Source organism: Eleutherodactylus coqui, chromosome 2, assembly GCF_035609145.1.
Source record: "Eleutherodactylus coqui strain aEleCoq1 chromosome 2, aEleCoq1.hap1, whole genome shotgun sequence".
Lineage (NCBI taxonomy): Eukaryota > Metazoa > Chordata > Amphibia > Anura > Eleutherodactylidae > Eleutherodactylus > Eleutherodactylus coqui.
Window position 1 is genome coordinate 276,373,020 of NC_089838.1, and position 14,502 is coordinate 276,387,521.

Genomic DNA, 14,502 nt, shown 5'->3' on the forward strand with positions numbered 1-14,502 from the left:
AAATAAAAACTTTCTACACTATACCACAAGTTATATACACACATACAGAGCACAGCCCTAATATGGGTGGCAGTCGGGGGACGCAGAGTATATCAAAAAAATTTAAACATAATACATCCAGCTCCCCCAGCAAGGATCGCTGCCCCTCCCCCCAGCAAGGATCGCTGCCCCTCCCCCCAGCAAGGATCGCTGCCCCTCCCCCCAGCAAGGATCGCTGCCCCTCCCCCCAGCAAGGATCGCTGCCCCTCCCCCCAGCAAGGATCGCTGCCCCTCCCCCCAGCAAGGATCGCTGCCCCTCCCCCCAGCAAGGATCGCTGCCCCTCCCCCCAGCAAGGATCGCTGCCCCTCCCCCCAGCAAGGATCGCTGCCCCTCCCCCCAGCAAGGATCGCTGCCCCTCCCCCCAGCAAGGATCGCTGCCCCTCCCCCCAGCAAGGATCGCTGCCCCTCCCCCCAGCAAGGATCGCTGCCGCTCCCCCCAGCAAGGATCGCTGCCGCTCCCCCCAGCAAGGATCGCTGCCGCTCCCCCCAGCAAGGATCGCTGCCGCTCCCCCCAGCAAGGATCGCTGCCGCTCCCCCCAGCAAGGATCGCTGCCGCTCCCCCCAGCAAGGATCGCTGCCGCTCCCCCCAGCAAGGATCGCTGCCGCTCCCCCCAGCAAGGATCGCTGCCGCTCCCCCCAGCAAGGATCGCTGCCGCTCCAGTCTTCTATTTAGGACTGTTGGCAGCGTAGCTCAAGTTAAAGGGGTTGTGTGCTAAAAAATTTTTTTAGAATAAATTGGGCAGGTGATAAAATAAAAAAGAAACTGCATACTCTCCTATTTTCAGCCCTCTGAGACCCAGCTGAGTGGCTCTCCAAGTCATGGAACAGCCATCGGTAGTCCGATGACTACTATGGCCAATCAGAGGCTGCAACAAACTTCTGTCAATGTGTCCAGGACGTGAACACTGATGTCGGGAGTTTGGAAGGCAGGGGGTATGCAGCTTTTTTGCTTTTTTTTTTTTTTTTTTTAAATATATCAACTGCTCAACTGTTATAAACATTTTTTCGTTAATCACATAACCCCTTTAAAGCTCTTTTCACCCTGCGCCTTCAAGTGCACCTTGGCTCTCAGACATGGCATTCAGTTCCAAATGTTGAGAATGGCATCAAGGCAGAAACCTGCACAGAGCCTTAGACTTTAGTGTGTGAAAAGGAGACCAACTGGGTCTCCGTCATTGTTAGTCTTTTTAGACTAGAAGAATGTAGTGGACAGCACTTTTCTATCCTAAGAACCAGGAAAGTTGGAAACCTTGTGAAATTCCCAAGCCAATCCCCCCCCCAATCAAAGTTTACCTGTGGAACTGTGGCAGTAGGGCTACTTGCCAATGGCAAAAATGTAAATTCTTGTAGCCATTTGCAAACTCTTGGACGCACTAGCGATCAATTTGGTCGTTATTTGGAGCCTTGCGAGGTGCAGTAAGTTTTCCAGTTGCACTGGAAAGTTTCAAAGGTGGGAGAAGATTTTGATGTGTTGGGGTAGCAAGTTCCAGAGTATGGGGGATGCACAGGGGAAATCTTGAAGACAATTGTGAGGAACAGACCAGAGGAGGAGATCTGGTGAGGAATAGAGATTACGTGTGGGGACATATCGGGATATCAGGTCAGAGCTGTGTGGATGGGACAGGCTTATAGGTCATTGATAATATTCTGAACTGAATTCTCTGGACAGTGGGTAGCCAAGTGAAGGGAGTGGCAGAGGAGAGAAGGATTAGCGGGGCAAGTAGAGTTAAGGATGGATTGGAGGTGTGCAAAAGAGTTACTGCAAATGGGAGGCTGCAGAGAAGGAAGTTGCAGCAGTAGGCAATCCTCAGGATAGGTCACAGGTCATTAATAGGTCCTCTGGTCAGCTGAGCTGGTTCAATCCATACCAGACACGGTGCCATATAGTGTACAGCAACTGTGCCAGGTAATATTAGTTCAAACCCATTTACTTAATTGGGGCAGAGATGCTCACAGGCCATATGACTGATGAATGTGATCTTACATGCCCCAGGAAAGGCCGAGACGCTAACGCACGGAACGGCGGGGATCCTGAGGGTCAGACACTTGTCGATCAAATACTGATGGCCTATCGTGAAGATAGGTCATCAGCAGTTTAGTCACAGAAAGCCTCTATAATCACATGATTCTATAATGACTTGTCCAAAGGCACAGAAGAGGAGCAATTTTGTTGACAGCCGCTCTTTAAAAGCTCTCCAGGATGGCTTTTCAGTGCGTAGTGATTTATCAGTCCAGCACAGGTAGAGCCCATTCTCTTGCCAGCCACATCGCAAAGGCTTCTTGATTTATAGCGCTTCTCGACTCCGACTCTTGACTGTCTTGTGCACGGAGAATACAGATTCCTAAGAAGTAGAGCAGTCTGAAAATGTATACACGTTGCTGCCGCGATGCTGGAGAATGCTCCGGATTCATCTACACAGCCGATCACAAAACAGCCATCTGCTGGAGTTTATGTGGAACTTTATATACAACTGAACTAAAAGGAACATTTCATAAATGTGTTTAAAGAAAACACATCACCTAAATGCTCTACCAATCCGAAACCACAGATGGGGGAAAAGAAGACAGATTTAACTGTACCTCCTAAAAATCATCTGTTCCAAGCTCCGCATGCAAATTCAGAGCAAACCGTGCAATGGGTGGTTCACTCCTCTGGACTGGTCCAGGCTCCCCATCCTACTACTCCAGCCCCACCCACTGCCAATTGACTGACTTCTCCATCTCCACTCTGTGTCCTGCACTTCTGAGAGAAGCACAGTGAAGTCAACGAGGCCGGTGTCTGCAGCAGGCAAGTCACTGTACATGTGCCTATCTCGGACATGTGGCACAAGGAGTCTCCAAGCTCAATCAATGGGCAGGGCTAAAGCAACAGGAAACAGCTTGCTCCTAATTTGCATGCAATGCACAAAAAAGGCGATTTTGAAGACTATGGAGGTGCTATGGGAAATAAAAGGGTAATATTGGTCTTCGTCTCCCTATCTATGGTTAGAGGATTGGTAGATGGGGGAAATTTAGGCGACATATTTCCTTTAGAGGTGTTATAGCAAGAGTGCACAACCTGTGGCCTGCATTGTCATTTTGTGCCACCCATAGCATACCCATGTTTTTGGATTCCTCCCTATTCAGTATTTCACTCCATATGTTGATTTTTTTCAAATCTACTATGTACTCTATAGAAAGATGAAGTGGGGAGCTGGCCATACATGAATGCAGCTCTCTGCATTGTTGGTTATGGGAGTTGTCAAACTTTATGTGGCTTCTGTAACTCTCCAACTACAATGAAAATAGCAGCTTTTGAGGGGCCACCTTAGCAATTACTCTCTGTGGTGCCAAAATGGGGAGTAGGGGACATCCATTCTCCAGATAAGTGGAAATCCAAGAAATGGCACTCTCACCTGTTAAAGGTCTTCTTGTCCGAGACATATCAATAGTATAGACCAGTGGTGGCAAACCTGCGGCACGCAGAGGCCTTCCTGCTGGCTCGCACACCACAGTAGTAAATACCGGTAGGGGTGCCACGGCTCCCGACGGTATTCACTCAGCGGTGCTGATCCCGGCGCACACCGTGACGTGAGTGTGTGGCCGGGATCCTCATCCTTGGTTCTGGGAGAGCATGATGGAGGAGCCGTCTGGACGTACACACTGACGTCACAGTGTGCATCTGGGATCAGCGCCAGAAGCAGCGTCGAGCAGAAGGAGGGGTAAATATATGGGTATCTCCACTACACCATTTACACTAATTTACACTACTTAACACACCGAGCTTTCTAACACCTCACTAGCCTGTCTCTCACCCCCCCCCCCCCCCACTCTACAAATACCCTCCCCGACAGCTAAGTCGCCACACATTTAGCATTTTGTCACAGGTCACAGAAAAACAGACAACCCCAGCAAACACATGAGCACAGAAGGGGACGCCGGGAGCAGCTCCGGCATCCTTAAGTCACATCCCCCAACGGGTGGACGCCACTATGGTGCCGTCCGATTCTGACCATAGGTCCGAAACCCACCTTACAAGATTGGGACACCGTGTCCCAATCGACGGAAACTCTGCTTTCTGTCTCCCACCTTCCCTTCAACCCCGTACCCCCCTGTCCCCTCCCCCTATGCCCCCAATTTTCTCCCCAAAACCTCCTGGTAGCGTCTCGGGTGCCCTGGGAACCCCTCCACCCAACACCAAACAACCACCATGACGGATCTCTCGTTCTGCACTTATAATGCCAGAGGCCTAAACAACCCCTCTAAAAGAGGCCAGATCCTGGCGCATTTCCACAAGAAACACATTCTAATCGCATTTCTCCAGGAAACACATTTTAAGAATGGCCATATACCTAAATGCACTAATAAATTCTACCCTACATGGCACCATAGCCCCCACCCCGAAAAGAAGAAAGGTGGGGTTTCGATAGCGATCCACAAAAACCTTCCTCACAAAGTACTAGCATCAGAGACCGACCCCGAGGGCAGATTCCTATTTCTTAAACTAGATCTAGGACATCGGGTGGTAACAATGGCTAATATTTACTTTCCCAACACAGGACAAACCACCTTTGGGCTCAGCACTCTGGGGAAGCTGGAACGGTTCGCAGAGGGGTCCGGCATCGTTCTTGGAGGAGACTTCAACGTAGCGATGGAGCCTGGCCTGGATACGTCATCAGGTAAGTCCGGGGTTCCCCTGGTAGCCTTACGTAGACTGCGGAGACGCCTGCTAGACCTCAGACTCGTTGACCTTTGGAGGACTCTTCACCCAAAGGCCAAGGACTTTAGCCACCATTCCACCGCACACAATAGCTACGGGCGACTAGACTACCTGTACATCTCTCATGCCTTCTTGGACCTGTCCCCCAGAAGCTCTATGGGAGACATCCTATGGTCCGACCACGCACCCGTTTACGGAGCCCTACTGGGACAGGCGCACAGGAGGGGTTACAATTCCTGGCGCCTGAATGACAACCTCCTAAGCGATGCCTGTTGCCGAGAGGACATAATTAGAACCATCGAAACATTTGTTGAGACCCACCGAGTCGACACCACCTCCCCTCCCATACAATGGGAAGCGCTCAAATGCGTACTACGGGGAATCTTTATATCCCATGGGGCGAGACTTAAGAGAGACAGATCAGGCAAACTGAAAGATCTCTTCACAAAATTGGATAATACAGAAAGGGCGAACAAAGCTAAAGCCTCCCCCTCACTAAGCGCAGAGATCGCCTCCATTCGTCAGCAGATATTAGCCATATTGGACCAGGCTCACCTGTGCATGAGGGACAGATTAAGGGGCGGGCTATATGAGTACGGCAATAAATGCAGCAGATGGCTAGCAAGAGCCCTAAACCCACGCGAACAACACTCATATATTCGCCCTTGACTCTCCACAAAAGGGGAGGGTCCACGCAACTGAAGACCTATTAGATTGCTTTGGGCAATACTACACAGAACTCTATAACATCACAGAACCCGCGGAGGCCGCCCAAGGCGACCCCCTAGACCACGTAGAATCCTACCTAAGCGAATATGCTCCCAAACAGGTTCTTGGGACAAAAGCAGAGGCCCTGGACCAGGATCTTACGGAGCAGGAGGTGCGGGAGGAGATTCGGAATCTAAAAATAGGAAAGAGCCCCGGCCCAGATGGCTTCACGCCCCGATTTTATAGGACGTTTGGAAGCCAACTGGCGCCAATACTCTGTAAGACCTTTAACGCCATCTCCGACAATTGCCCCTTCCCGCAACAGGCCCTACAGGCCATCATTACAGTCATACCAAAGCAAGGGAGAGACCCCCTATCTTGCGGGAACTATAGACCCATTTCCCTACTGAATGTGGACACTAAAGTCTTCGCAAGAACACTAGCCACCCGCCTAGGACCACTTATCCCCACACTTGTACATAGAGATCAGACTGGTTTTGTCCTGGGCCGAGAGGCAAGAGATAGTAACATCAGAACTTTATCCCTGATAAGCAGGGCACGAAACGCGAAAAGCCCGTTATGCCTCCTATCGTTGGACGCCAAAAAGGCGTTCGACCGGGTCAAATGGAAATTTCTTGAGTCCACACTACAGAAGATAGGTCTAGGGGCGAGACTGAGAAACTGGATAATGGCCCTATACAACAAGCCCACAGCCCAGATAAGAGTAAACGGGAAACTCTCCCACCCGATAAACATCAGAAACGGCACGCGCCAGGGGTGTCCACTTTCCCCAACCCTGTACGTGTTAGTAATGGAGTCCCTTGCCAACGCAATCAGATCGAATCCGGAAATTCAAGGTTACAATATAGGCCAAACCGAGCACAAGGTGGCCGCATTTGCGGACGACCTTTTGGTCTATATAACGAACCCCAACAGAGCCCTACCCGCCCTCCTACGAGAATTCGATAAATACAGTAAAGTTAGTAATTTCAAAATAAACCTACAAAAATCCGAGATCTTAAATATAACACTGCCGTCCTCTGATATAGCTCAACTGAGACCCTTATTCTCACTGTCGTGGCGGGAAGACCACATTAAATACCTAGGCACAAAACTGCCCTCAGACCCAGACCAGATATACGACTTAAACTTTGAGCCCATATACCGTTCCCTGATGAAAGACACAGAAAAATGGCGCGCACTAACACTTTCCTGGACCGGCAGAATTAATGCGGTCAAGATGATCTTCCTCCCGAAACTCCTGTATCTTTTTCAGACCCTCCCAATACAACTCCCAAGGAGTTTCTTTATCAAGATACGAAAGACGGTGACATATTTCGTATGGGGCGGGTCCAGACCTCGGTTGAGTTACAAACTTCTCACCCAGAAAAAAGAAAATGGCGGGCTGGGCTTGCCAGACATGTTGCTTTACCATAGGGCCGTAATAGGTAAGACCGTTCTGGACCTCATGCACAGAGGGCAAACTAAATTATGGGTCGAAATGGAGCAGAGCTCTGCCCCATTCCAAGCTCAGGGTCTCTTTTGGCTCAGGGGCGGACTGGGTAGAAGGGGGATCAGAGTGTCGCCATTTCTGAACTCACTTCTACGAATATGGGACAACTTCGCGAGCAATAACGGGCTGATATCTACTCCTGGTCCCTGGACCCCTCTTGTGGGAAATCCGGAGTTCCCTCTTGGGATAGGGGGCCTGGCACTCCTGAGTAACCTAGGAGTTCATCTGCCAAGAATACACGACATACTAGGAGAGGAAGGAATTAGGCCACTGAGCTCGTTGATGGAGGAGGGAGGAGCCGTAGCAGGTGCGTGGTTTCAATATATGCAGCTAAGCCACTTTATCAGAACGCAGAGCAGAGCCTCGGATCTGTCTACCCCGCCTACTCCTTTTGAGAAGCTATGTGCGGACCCCCGTAGGTCGAGGGGACTGATCTCCGTGGTCTATAACATGCTGGTGGCCCGGGGAACCCGGGACTTAGAAAGAGGTTGCCGTGGAGCCTGGGAGAGAGAACTAGGGCGACCCTTGCCCGACGAGGACTGGGCTAGGGGCGTCAGTCTGACCCACAGAATGTCAGTCTCGGGCAGACACCACGAGCTAAATTATAAGCTCATTATGAGATGGTATCGCACACCGTCACTACTAGCCAAAATATACCCTGGCACCACGGCCAACTGCTGGAGATGCCTGAAAGAAACAGGAACGCTCACGCATATTTGGTGGTCCTGCCCTGGGATTAGAGGTCTGTGGTTAGAGATACAAGCCCTGTACAATGTACTGAAAAGAAGCTCACTGACTCTCTCTTCTGAGACTGCGCTCCTCTCAGTCCTGCCAGGCTCCATCGCTGCCATTAAGAGGGATATCTTGAGATTCTTCCTTCTAGCTATGAGAACAGTGATCCCCCGACTCTGGAAGTCCCAGACGATGCCGACACGCCTGAGCTGGACAGCTGCCCTAGATGATATCCGATATATGGAAGAGCTGAGAGCCAAAGATGACGACAAATGGCTGAAATACTACGATGTGTGGGAGGTATGGATGACGTTTCGAAATTCTGACAAGTTCAAGCAATGGCTCGAACACGGGGTATTACCCACTTGATAGACGACAGGGAACCCACTAAGGGCCCTACCCGGGACGCTACTTCCCCCCCCCCCCCCCCCCCTTACCTTCTTCTTCCTCACCCACCTCCCCTCTCCTCTACTACACAGTCACCCCCCTCCTCCCCAATTTACTTAAGTTCTATTCAATCACTCTCACTGATGTTAACCCCCACATTACACCTTCACATACACCACCTTTCCACCTCATGACACACCACATCCACGTTGAGTCGAGGTTCACTCTTAGACGATCCGACTCCCACATGCCTTTTAAGGTTAATTTCACGCAAGACACAAACATGGTTTAATAGTCTGCAAGAGACTGTTGTTGTTTTCGATAATTAACTGTTGAAGTTAAGCCCTGAAGTCTGGAGCTATTTTACATTTTCCTGTTGCGGCGACAGGAGTCTCCACCGCAACGGACAATCGCACCCCTTTACTGTACTGCCAACCAGGCTTCGGGACAGTTACTGCCTTTTATGCATGTCAACCACTTGCAAACTTGTATGTTTAAAATTCTGAATAAACACATTTTGATATAAAAAAATATATGGGTATCAGGGGGGCGTTATTACTACTGGGGCACATATAGGGCATACTATTAGTAATAGTGTCCCCTATATCAGCCCCAGTAGTAATAGAATTACCGCTATAGAGTCACCATTACCGCTGGGGCGCCGCTCTGGGCGGGCCACCATTACCGCTGGGGCGCCGCTCTGGGCGGGCCACCATTACCGCTGGGGCGCCGCTCTGGGCGGGCCACCATTACCGCTGGGGCGCCGCTCTGGGCGGGCCACCATTACCGCTAGGGCGCCGCTCTGGGCGGGCCACCATTACCGCTAGGGCGCCGCTCTGGGCGGGCCACCATTACCGCTGGGGCGCCGCTCTGGGCGGGCCACCATTACCGCTGGGGCGCCGCTCTGGGCGGGCCACCATTACCGCTGGGGCGCCGCTCTGGGCGGGCCACCATTACCGCTGGGGCGCCGCTCTGGGCGGGCCACCATTACCGCTGGGGCATGTTTATACGTGGCGGAAATGCTGCAGAGTGTCCTCAACTGAAATTGACGCGGAAAATTCTGCAGCATTTCCACATCTAAAAAGCAGTCAAAATCTGCACCCTGTCCAGTGTAAATGGGCCTTAGGCGCTGTTAAAAAGCGGGATGTGTGAAGGCGGCCTACGACATGTTTTTCAAGTCTATTAAAGGTACACAATAAATGAAAAATACTAGAAAATATGCCATACTCCACAGCATGCAGCATTGAAGCTCCACAAACAAAAACACTGTGCAGACTTTAAAATAAAATCTCATTTTATCATTTATTTTTTTCTTTAAGCAAAAACCATTACATTAAAAAAAAAAAAAAAGGCAAATGGAACATTTCCTAATCTCTAATACCTATTTATACGATTGTCGCTCACAATTCATTCAAACATGCGCGATAATCGTTGAGCCTAAATAGGAGCCATCACGCGCTTTTGGATCGCTTTTCCTTTGTCGCCAAGTTTCAGCCTGCATCAAAATCATCGCTGATTCGCTTACTTTTTGTTATGTTTAAACGCTCCCGGCTCGCTGTTTCACACAGAATGTGACGCGCTGAACGAGACGTGAACAATTCTCAACGATGATCTGCCTGTCTAAACATTCTGCACGAGCGCAAATTAATTAGCGTAACGTCACTCACTCATGCGCTCTTGTGTGAGAATCGCCCCATGTAAAAGGGGCATTAGATAGTACAAACTTAAGAACAATGCGGCAGATTTGTCAAAGTGACTTAGGCTGGGGGGGGGGGGTTACTTTTTCCTAATTTTAAGCCTGTATTTCCACTAATCCTATAGAGAGTGGAGCCGTTTGGAAGCTGAATCCTGTGTGATGTTTTTCAATCATCCATCTGAAAGCTGCACTACCTGTCTCACCTACCAGGACATCAGACGACTAGAGACAAGCATGGTGCTGGGAATACTATGCAAATATCCGGATGCGTGAGCCAAGACGCGTCTGGCGGCTACAGTGTAACAGACTGCAGTAAGCTCTAAGCAGCGCTCCCCGATCACAGCAAGAAGGGGAGACGTTGCCAATTACTGCCGGAAGATAAAAGGCCAATATGTCTCCTGTAGCAACTCTGAAACTGGTCTATAGGAAGGAGGAGAGGCTGCGCCAGCCAATTGTGATACAAGGAAGCGATAGGGTAACAACAACAGATGCCGCCATCATCTCTGGCAAGTTTGTTAAATGCGTCTCCAAGTGGTGACATATTCCTAATACGGTTTAATTAAGTCGATCGGTAAGTTATAAAAGTTACAGCACAGAAAACACACAAAAGAAATGCAGTTTTTCAGGCTTCTTATCAGCTTTTAAGACAGTCTTGTGGGTATAAGTAATACGGCAAGCACTAGAGCATGCTGGCGATGAGATCAAGTCACTGTGTTAATACTTCTGCAAGGCAGTTAGACTCTTTATACGAGCCTCATAACAATGACTATATAAAGAGTCTAACACTGACTTATAGGAATGCTGCCTTCCAATAGGTGGCGCTGCAGAGGTATTGTTCCATCTTCCTTACTTGCATATTACCCAGTGGAGCATGCATGACCTTATAAGTCTCCTCACTCATCTTCTAGGTGCTCTCCTTAAGAAGTGAGGATACCCTTCCCGACTCATGTCATAGGCCCCTCACTAGCCAAGCCAGAAACCTACTGCACACTGATGAGGGGCAAAAACCCCGGAACGGCTGTCTGTGTATGGATTTGGTCTTGGTTTTCAATTCCCAGTTATTGTTATGAGGCTTGTATAAAAGGGTCCAACACTGACTTGCAGGAATGCTGCCATCCAATAGGTGGCGCTGCAGAGGTATTGTTCCATCCTCCTTATTAGCGTTCATACTGACGCACAGATCAAGTATCGTACAACACAGACACTGAATACACTTGTGTACATAAAGTCTCAGGCCCTCTATAAAACTTGCATGTTCACCAATGTTTCAATCCCTGAACTTCTGTTGGACTGATCATTGGCTAGTGTGAAGGGGCCTGCAATCAGCTAACAAGCAAAAGTTTGTTTGTTGGATGATCGAATATTTAATGCAGCACCAAAACTTAAGACATCATTGGCTCGCTTATCGCTTGTTTTAAGCAGCAATCGTTCAGTCCCTCCCATTCACTTATATGGCGAATGTGGGAGATTGAAGGAGCCAACGATGCCTCTGCCTGTCTACACTGCACCAGAGGGAATGAGCTGGCTAGCAACGGCGTCATTCATCCGTTCAAGTGAGAATAGGCTCGTCTGAAAGGACCCTTATTTTCTGTGGGCAGCACATCTCCCCATGTAAACAGCGATGTGCTGCCGACAATACAACAGTCTATGATTGCAGTAACGATCATTTGTACATATACAGGTGTGCTGACTGCGTCATGTAAATAGAGCCTAGCGAGGGACAAGCAACTTGAAAAAAAATGTCACGTTGCGTCTTGTTCCCGGCAGAAAACCTTATGGTGGTCTCGAGTGTTTTTACTGCAAGGGAGCAACCAAACTACTGTAGTAGTGCTCCTTTCTTCAAACTTTTTGTTTCACACGCCCCGTAGGGGAGAAGATAACAATCAGCACCTATGAATATTAGACTCCAGTACGAATAGTTCAAAAGCTTGCACAAAAATAAAGCAAAAGATTAAAACAAAAAAAAAAAATAGGACGCGGCAAGGTTGTCTTGTCACAACAGTACAGGAATCCTGTGCCTTGGATGACACCTTGCATAAGGGCTCCATTTCAGTCACCCCGTGGAAGCTTAAAATGCTCCTGTGGTTTCAGGTGACTTTTCAGAAGAAACTGCCGTGTGTGCACATTTTAAGACTTGCACACGGAATGTTTTCCCCTCTGCACTATGTATATCAAACTCTTGGTTTTCCCTAAGCTGGAGGGTGCAGACTAGCTGGATTGATTTTCTCGCTTACACTGCACACAGAAAGAAGCGGAGATCCTGCTCCCCTATCTCTCTGTTGCAGTGTCTCAGAAGCAGCATGAAGGACATTATACAGCAGTACTGAGCAGCGTAGATGTGAAACCAGCACTGCGGCAAGATAGAAACTCACACAGACATCAGTGTTCAGAATTTGTAACCTGAACCCTGTACAAAGTCCTGTGTTCAGCCTTTATCAGTGAATTCAGAATGAGAGACCAGTGCAGGGGTAGGTGAGGTGGGAGGGTGCGGGGAGCCTCATAGGTGCAGAAATATACGTTTTTCTGCACCTAAGATATAATACAAAGTGTCTTATCTTTGCTTGTACTATGGATTTAAAACTTACGTCTGTTGAAGTGATAGCACTGACCTAGAGATCCATGTAAAAAGGCACCTTTACACGTCCCAGTGACTATCACTTCTATGTAAAAGTACAGGAGCCAATCTGTCTGAAAATGGAGGTGGAACAGATAGATATCGTCTGTCCACTCGCCTACATTCTCTGCAAACAGGCAGTCGCTCAGAGACTCCTGTTTACACCAAGCGAGAAGCCGCTCAGTAGCCCTCACACATTCAATTCTTGTCAAGTCGCACAAATACATTAACATTTAAAGGGGTGCTCCCATCTGAGCCAAACATGGTCGAGTTGGGAACACTGCTAGAAATTAGGTGGCTGGAAACAGCAGAGCACAGCTAGGCTATGCTGCTTGCATAACTCCAACAGAAGTCAATGGGAGTTGCACAAACCGCAGAGTACGGTACTCTGTTTCTGTAACCCTCAAGTTGCTGAAACAGTGTAGCTCGCTGTGCTGTGCGGTTTGTGGAATTTCTATTGACTTCCATGGGAGTTACATAAGCAGCATAATAAACCTTATTCAGTTGTTTCCATCATCCCAAATCGCATAAAACCAAGGCAGGGGTGGTGGGGGCCCGAACTCAAGATAGCTGTGGACCCTAAATCTAATAGCAGATCCTATGGATATGCCATAAAAGTTCCAGCTGGCAACACCCCTTAAAAGGTTAACCCTGGGTACCGGTACTATATAGGGTAGTAAGCATTTTGCTATAGCATATGCAGTGGGTATAGCCGGATATAGCAATGGCCTCTGATACACCCCACCAAGCCCGATCTCAACAATGGGGGTCCCATCGCCCCCTCTGCCTGTCACTGCGGAGTTCCTTCTCCCCCTCCAGTGACATCAGATTGAACGATGCGCTACCATCTCTTCAACTATGCCTTCATTTGCAACACTCCTAAAAACGCTTTTCAAGAGGGTACTCTGCTCTTCCTCAGGTCAGTGTCGTATCTCCACGGACCGCGCCATTGTCATATGCTGCTACGCCCAACGTACATATCCTTATCTCACCTGGGACCTCTCCAGAAAGAAAAAGGGCCAACACAGGCAGCGTCTGTCCCAACTCCGTAAGGCAAGCACAACTGATCTATATGACTAATTCTTTACAAGTCAACCCTACACATGAAAGCGCCTACATGTTGCTAGAACACGCTCACGCATAGCTTTCTTTGCATATAGCAAAAACATACGCCACCCATTCAGACCTGGTCCCCAACATCTTGGCAAGTAGCCAACAGACTAGCGCCTATGCAATCCCTGTTCTATGGAAGCAGCTGAGCGCGTCTCCTCCCGCCGGCCCTGGGAATTCCCTTTAAAGACAATGGAGTCAATGAGCTCGTCGGCCCCCACTGCTCACAGGTCGATGCACAGTGTTATACACATATATTTCAGGACCATTACAGCCAGTACTGTTCACGCCGGAACGATTGTGAAGCCAAGTATATTACGGTCTGCTACGGAAAGCGGAAGCCATGATATCAAGTGCAAGATTTTGCAAAATAGGAAAGATGTCATTATCTAGAATGGGCTTCTAGCGCAGAACATGTCTAATGGTTAGTCGCTCATTAAAATACTGTGAAGCGCATAACCTTTCCGCACTAACAGAAAAATAATAACTTCTTCATCCGAGCTAAACTACAGCTCATGCTCCACAACAAGAAAACACATCACAAACATCAGGACGGCTAACCGGGTAATATATGCCCACGCCGGCGAGAGACCGTCAAAGGCTCAGATGCAAAAAACGGAGGCACCTGCAGAGGAGCAGGTCATGTGCATCAGTTCTAGACTGTTCGGAAACATCGCCATCTACTGTACAACAAAGTAAGAAAAAGTCAATGGGAAGATCAGACTGCGTACGACGCAAAGATTTAAAGGGGTTAGTTAGTCCAAGATCTAAAGTCGTCCCCTACCCACAGCATAGGGGATAACGTTATGACTGGTGGGGGTTCACACAGCTCCTGCACAATTCCGTTTTCCAGTGGTGATCACATGATGGGCTCAACGGCGCCTCCAATGAGTTGTAGAGAAATTGCAGCATTCCCGCAAGCAGCACTATAAATGCTGTAAATTATTAAAAAGTGGCATAAAATAAGATCCCAACAAGATCTCTGGCAAGGCTGTCACATTTC

At 48.9% G+C, this 14,502-nt stretch overlaps 1 protein-coding gene across 1 annotated transcript in view; it reads right to left on the bottom strand.

Annotated features, from left to right (window-relative positions):
* Positions 1–14,502, bottom strand: part of GMCL1 (germ cell-less 1, spermatogenesis associated) — a 115,014-nt gene that overhangs the window by 79,644 nt on the left and 20,868 nt on the right. The window lies entirely within an intron of this gene.